General features: G+C 43.4%; 1 non-coding gene across 1 annotated transcript; it reads right to left on the reverse strand.

Moving 5' to 3' along the window:
• LOC119927511 lies at nt 1–138 on the reverse strand. The gene has a single exon (XR_005450507.1). It is a non-coding gene; the product is annotated as a small nucleolar RNA SNORA7 (small nucleolar RNA).
• Between the last annotated feature and the right edge of the window lie 7,567 nt (nt 139–7,705).

Raw genomic sequence — 7,705 nt, forward strand, 5'->3', positions numbered from 1 at the left:
ATCTGTAGCAGATTGCTTTCCACTCGCTAGCCACTGGCCAAGCTAGGAATGGAATGGGTCGACCTCTTCTTAACTCTCCCTCCCGTAACCGAGACTGGATGAGTACTGGAAACTCTCTAGGTGAGATCCTGAGAGGGGACTAAGAACTTGGGAGAGTTCAATACCACAAAGACGGTAAACACGTTCCCTGCTCACAGCGTATTCGAGTATAGGCCCCCACTGCTGATTAATGTCTCCTGGAATCTTCCACTGTGACATAATAATAAAATAATAATTGTCATGTTTGTTAAGCACTTACTATGTGCCAAGCCCTATAATCAGCCCGTAGAACAGTGCTCAGCACTTGCAACAGTGCTCAGCACTTAGAACAGTGCTCAGCTCTTAGAATAGTGCTTGGCACATAGTAAGTGCATAACAAATACCATCATTATTATTATTAATAAGCACTGGGATAGAGACAAGATAATTAGGTCTCACATAGGGCTCACAATCTATGTAGTGGGGAGAATGAACATTGCATCACCATTTTACAGATGAGGAAATTGAGACACAGAGAAGTTAAGTGACTTGCCCAAGCTCACAGAGGAGACATATGGTGGAGTGGGGATTATAATCCAGGTCCTCTGACCCCCAAACCCGTGCTCTTTCCACTAGGACACACTGCTCCTTGTGTCATGGTGGCCACAGCAGAAAACACCAGAAATAGACCAGGAACCTGCCATTCTAACCATGGTGGTCCCAATACCAGAGGCAGTGCTCCTGATGAGGAAGCAGAGGACGATAGGAAGAGGTTGTACTCTTTATTCCACTTCCTTCACTTCTGCTTCTTGTAGGCCACAAGTGTGGCTGCTAACAATATTTTTTTAAAAACAGTAGTTGTGGTATTTGTTAAGCACTTATTAACATCTGGGATGGAACCCGAACCAGACCCTCCATGGGGCCATCGAGATAACCAAGTGGGCCAGACAGGAGCAGCATGGTGCAAAGGGAGTGCCATCGTCCTGGAAGCCAGAGGTCCCAGGTTCAAATCCCGGCTCTGATACCCGTTCATGGTGTGGAATTGGGCAAGCCACTTAACCTCCCTGTGCCTCAGTTTCTCCAGCTGTAAATTGGGGATTATAATACCTGAAACCTACTTCACAGGAGTGTTGTGGGAAGTAAATAACTAATGTAAGGGGCTTTGGTAATAAAAGCACCAAATAGAAACAGATCTTCTAGGCTGAAAGCTCGTTGTGGGTAGGGAATGTGTCCGTTTATTGTCATATTGTACTCTCCCAAGCTATTAGTACAGTGCTCTGCACACAGTAAGTGCTCAATGAATATGATTGAATAAACGAATGAATGAAGAGTTTAACTTGTATCTTCCTCAGTGCTTAGAACAGTGCTTGACACATACTAAGCACTTAACAAATACAAGTTATTAATCACCATAGTAGGTATAATACAATCAGATCAAAGACAGATGCAGAAACTGAGATATGAGAAGCAGTGTGGCTAAGTGGCAGGAGCATGGGCTTGGGAATCAGAGATCATGAGTTCTAATTCCAGCTCCCCCACTTGTCAGCTGTATGACTTTGAGCAAGTCACTTAGCTTCTCTGTGCCTCAGTTACCTCATTTGTAAAATGGGGCTTATGACTGTGAGCCCCAGGTGGGAGAACCTGATGAACTTGTATCTACCCCAGTGCTTAGAACAGTGTTTGGCACATAGTAAGTGGTTAATAAATACCATTATCATTATTATTATTATTATTGAGTTGGCCAAGGTCGCACAACAGGCAAGTGGCAAAACCAGGATTAGAACCCAGATTCTCTGACTCCCAACCTCATGCTCTTTCAGCTATGCCCAGTCCCACTAAGACTGAGGGACCCACCAGAGGCTGTTCAGGAGGTAGGAGAGAACCTCTGAATCATGGAGAACAACTTGATGTAGTGGATAGATCATGGGCCTGAGAGTCAGAAGGTCATGGGTTCTAATCCTGGCTGCCCACTTGTCCGCTGTGTGACCTTGGACAAGTCACTTCACTTCTCTGGGTCTCTGTTAACTCATCTGTAAAATGGGGGTTGAGACGGTGAGCCCTACATTCAAGCGTTTAGCACAGTCCTCTGCACACAATAAGTGCTCAATAAATACGATTGAATTGAATGAATGAGTGACAGGGATTGTGTCCAACTTGATTTGCTTATGTCCACCCCAGCACTTAGTACAGTGCCTAGTACAAAAGTAAGCGCTTAACAAATATCATTATTAATATTATTTGACCATACAACAATAAACAAGAAGGAAAGAGGACCAAAAAATCCCCCAAATCCATTTCTAGAGTGTCAGATGCCCCTGAAAATGCATTAACAAATGAATCACAGAATTTTCCCTGACATCACAGAGCCACTTGATCAGCAGATTAGAGGTGAAAATTCCTCTTCAGTCACCTTTTCCAAATTCTCCACCATCCCAGGCAGGGCCCCTACCTACATTATCTCCTCAAAGGCTCTGTTCAGACTAGTTCTTCAGTGACTCAACTGAAGTGGTTTCCCCAGAAAACAGAAATTAAATGGCTTCAGAGGACTATACTTCTCCATTGCGGTCATGACACATGCTGCCAGAAAAATAATCACATATTCTTTTCCTACAGCACGCTCAGACAAATCAAATCTCTTTCAATAATGTGTTTGCCATTACGGCAATTTGAGGTAAGGACACTACTTTTTGGAATTTCAGCTCAATCAATCAATCAGTTGTTTCTGACTACCTACTGTATGCAGAGCACTATGCTTAGCGCTTGGGAAAGTACATTTAAGTAAGAAAGTTCAGGCATTGCCCTCAAAGAGTGTGAATCTATCTGTGGGGACTGACAGACACAAGGCAACTGACAAATGCTACTGCTGTTCATGACAAAAGTATAGAAGTTCAAGTGGATAAATAAATATGTGTAAATTAATCTAAAATGCCCCTCTCGGGGTCGCACCTGGAGACTTTCCAGTACTCTACCAATCACGACTACGGGAGAGAGAGTCAAGCAGAGGCATACCCATTCCATTCCTAGCTTGGGCAGTGGATAGTGCATGGAAGGCAATCTGCTACAAGGCAAAACTCACCAGAGCTGGGCAGCAGCGGCATGGGAGAGAGTCGAGGGAAGAGACTCGTTTACCGCGCGGAAAACCACTTCCATATTTTTACCAAGAAAACTCTATGGATACTCTCCGAGAACGATTGCAGATGGAAGTGGGGCGTTCGGAGAGAGATGTGTCTATGGCGTCACTATGGGTCAGAGAGTACTCGACAGCATAAGACAACAACAACAGTCTAAAATGAGACTATGCATTAAGTACTAGTGTTAAAGGCAGTGTTTGGTAGATACAGCTTGGGAAGGTGGAGTTTAATCTGGAGCAGGTGAATTTTCAGGAGGGCTTTGAAGATGGTAGACATAGTACAGTGCTCTGCACACAGTAAGAGCTCAATAAATACAATTGAATGAATGAATGAAGGGGGGTTGGGTATCCCAGGCGGGACTCAATCAATCAATCACATTTATTGGCTGGTTACTGTATGCAGAGCACTGTGCTAAGCACTTGGGAGAGTACAATTAGAACAGAGTACGTTGCCCACAGTGAGCTTACAGTCTAGAAGGAAGAAGAGCGTGAACCAGGCTAGGAAGCAAGAGAGTCAAGAAAAGGCACAGTAAGAAGTGCAAACCAAGATGTAGTAGAAGTGGAGTGGTAAGAACTACTTGCGCAGGACTACTTGCTTGTTACAGGGGGGATAGGAGGTCATTGGAAAGTTTACGAAATGGAGAGGTGTATGCTGAACTTTAGAAAAATGACCCAGACAGCAGAGTGAAGTAAGGATTGGAGGGAGAAGGGACCTGAGATGGGAATGTGATAAATAATCGTGGATGTGATAAATAATATTAACAATAAAAATAATAATAGTATTTGTTAAGTGCTTACTGTGAGCCAAGCACTGTCCTAAGGGCTGAGGTATATATAAGGCAATCAGGGTGGATACAGTCCCTGTCCCACATAGGGCTCACAGTCTTAATCCCCATCTTACAGATGAGGTAACTGCGGTACAGAGAAGTGTCTTGCCCAAGGTCACGCAGCAGACAAATGACAGAGACAGGATTAGAATCCACAAAACACACTAGCCTTCTCTCTGATCTCCCATCCTCGTGTCTCTCTCCACTTCAATCCATACTTCATGCTGCTGCCCGGATTATCTTTGTCCAGAAGCGCTCTGGACATATCACTCCCCTCCTCAAAAACCTCCAATGGCTACCGATCAATCTGCGCATCAGGCAGAAACTCCTCACCCTGGGCTTCAAGGCTCTCCATCACCTCGCCCCCTCCTACCTCACCTCCCTTCTCTCCTTCTACTGCCCAGCCCGCACCCTCCGCTCCTCCACCACTAATCTCCTCACTGTACCTCGCTCTCGCCTGTCCCGCCATCGACCCCCGGCCCACGTCATCCCCCGGGCCTGGAATGCCCTCCCTCTGCCCATCCGCCAAGCTAGCTCTCTTCCTCCCTTCAAGGCCCTGCTGAGAGCTCACCTCCTCCAGGAGGCCTTCCCAGATTGAGCCCCTTCTTTCCTCTCCCCCTCGTCCCCCTCTCCATCCCCCCCGCCTTACCGCCTTCCCCCTCCCCACAGCACCTGTATATATGTATATATGGTTGTACATATTTATTACTCTGTTTATTTATTTATTTATTTATTTTACTTGTACATTTCTATCCTACTTATTTTATTTTGTTGGTATGTTTGGTTCTGTTCTCTGTCTCCCCCTTTTAGACTGTGAGCCCACTATCGGGTAGGGACTGTCTCTATGTGATGCCAATTTGTACTTCCCAAGCGCTTAGTACAGTGCTCTGCACATAGTAAGCGCTCAATAAATACGATTGATTGATTGATTGATCCTCTGATTTCCAAGTCCATGCTCTTGCTAGTAGGCCATGCTGCTTCCCAGGCTCCATTCTTGGACCAAGGTGTTGGCCGATCTAGGAAATATTGTGGAAAGTAAACTGGCAACATTGAACAACCCACAGGATTTGAGAGGTGACAAAATAGAGTCACGAGAAATATCAAAGTTGTGGACTTCTAGGGCCAGGAGGTTGTTGGTGTCATAGACTGTGATGGGAAAATTAGTAGAGGAGTTCATTTTGGAGAGAAATTGAGGAGTTCAGTTTTGACTGCACTAGAACATGCAGAATAGAGTGAGTTATTGAGTGAGTTATAAAGTGAGTTATAAAGAGCTATTGTTTGTGCTGTTTAACTCGATTGTTATTCTCTTTTCCACTTTTTTCTTCTGGGAAGTATAGTATTTTATCACAGAATGAGTCACGCTTTGTAATTGTGTTCAGTAGATGACTACACTGATCATAGTAACATAGTGGAAGGATAACATCATCAAATTATTAGTAAATTCTTGTCCAGCCACCAAACATATAGTTCAAAGTGAATACCATGATAATTATAGCTGTCTGTGTCTGCAGCTCACTGCCAATTAAAACCATTCTGAGTTTAAATCCCTATCTTGAACCTATCATTAACCCTATTCGATAGAGTCTAAGCAGAGAAGGGCCTTAAAAATCTAATGAAACAAGGGCAATTGTATTTGGCACTGTTTCATCTTAACCTCAAATAGAATATTCATTCGTTCATTCATTCATTCAATTGTATTTATTGAGCACTTACTGTGTGCAGAGCACTGTACTAACTGCTTGGGAAATACAAGTCAGCAACATATACAGTTCCTACCCAACAACGGGCTCACAGTCTAGAAGTTGGCCCTTTAAGGCACAATATATTCCACCATTAAAGTAGAACTACACATTTTTAATAGTATTTGTTCAGCACTTACTGTGTACCAGACATTGTACTAACCTCTAGGGTAGATACAAGGTAATTGGGTTGGACACAGTCCTTGTCCCACATAGGGCTCACAGTCTTAATCCCCATTTTAAAGATGAGGTAACTGAGGCACAGAGAACTGAAGAGACTTGCCCAGAGTCACACAGCAGACAAGTGGAAATGCTGGGATTAGAAGCCAGGTGCTTCTGACTCCAAGGCCTGGGCTCTATCCACTAGAGCATGCTGCTTCCCCGTGGAAAAGGTGAAGAGAAATTTATTACATTGTTGATGGGTGCTCAATCAATAAAACTGGGATCAATTCCCGGCTCCAGCTCCAATATTTACACACAATCACATATAAAAATGTATGTGTCTTTTATACCAGAAGAAGATGTCAGTGATGGTGAAATTACTCTGTGGATGCTTGTGTGGATGGAAAGTCCAATGTGAAACCCAGTCCTAATCACACGGTGCACACATATAATAATAATAATAATAATAATAATAATAATAATGGCATTTGTTAAGTGCTTACTATGTGCAAAGCACTGTTCTAAGCACTGGGGAGGATACAAGGTGATCAAGTTGTCCCACGTGGGGGCTCGCAGTCTTAATCCCCATTTTCCAGATGAGGTGACTGAGGCCCAGAGAAGTTAAGTGACTTGTCCAAGGTCACACAGCTGACAACCGGCGGAGCCGGGATTTGAACCCATGACCTTTGACTCCAAAGCCCGGGCTCTTTCCACTGAGCCACGCTGCTTCTCTGGCTGTTATGTCTTGTTCTGTTATGGTTATGGTTTGCAGAACCTAGGAATGTTTCCAAGAGGCCTTCCCTGACTAAGTCCTCTTTTCCCCAACTCCCTCTCCCTTCTGTGTCATCCTTGCACTTGGATTTGTACCTTTGTTCACCCTACCCTCAGCACTTACGCACTTATCTGTAATTTATTTATATTAATATCTGTCTCCCCTCTAGACTGTAAGCACCTTGTGGTTTGGGAACACGCCTACCAACTCTGTTACAATGTACTCTCCCAAACACTTAGTGTAGTGCTCTGCACACAGTAAGTGTTCAAAAAATACAACTGGTTGACTGATTTAGTTGTTGCTTCTTCATCTCATGATCCTCTCAAAGATTCTGCTCAAAACAGCACTCCTTTCTCGCTATTAATACATTAATACTGATCCATCTCCTGCAGTTGCCTCCCAACTTTCCCATTGAATGCTGAGCCTTTTGATGGCTAACTTTGCTAAATAGTATTTTTCTTGCTGTATTATATTTCTCAAGCCTTTCACTTTCATGAGTTTAAGGCTCGCGTTGGCTTAATGATGCACATTTAATTTCAGTATGTTTGAGTTTTCACCAGGTTTTCTGCTTTCTTCAAATATTCTGCACCCCAACCAAAGAATCCCTTCATCTAAAAATACTTTTGGTGTTATTCCTTTCTCAGGAAGGTAACTAAGTGCCCATAACTTTATTCAGATTCACTAAACTATCATCATCATCATTCATTCATTCAGTTGTATTTATTGAGTGCTTACTGTGAGCAGAGCTCTGTACTAAGCACTTGGAAAGTACAATGTAGCAATAGAGACAGTCCCTGCTCACTGGGCTTATAGCCATCATCATCAGTATATGCTGAGAAATAAATATAACTTTGCCAGGAACTTTGGGAACATATCATGGAAACGGAAGGCACAGTCCAAGTCTCTGAAGAGTTTAAGAATCTATCACGGGGAAAAATTGACATTAAATGCAACTGACAGAGGAAACTAGCATGAAACTAACATGAATGCAGAAACAAGAAATGCATATACAAAATTTACCACGTTTTACATTAGTGCTGCAGGGATTGCTGCGTGT

Source organism: Tachyglossus aculeatus, chromosome 4, assembly GCF_015852505.1.
Source record: "Tachyglossus aculeatus isolate mTacAcu1 chromosome 4, mTacAcu1.pri, whole genome shotgun sequence".
Classification (NCBI taxonomy): domain Eukaryota; kingdom Metazoa; phylum Chordata; class Mammalia; order Monotremata; family Tachyglossidae; genus Tachyglossus; species Tachyglossus aculeatus.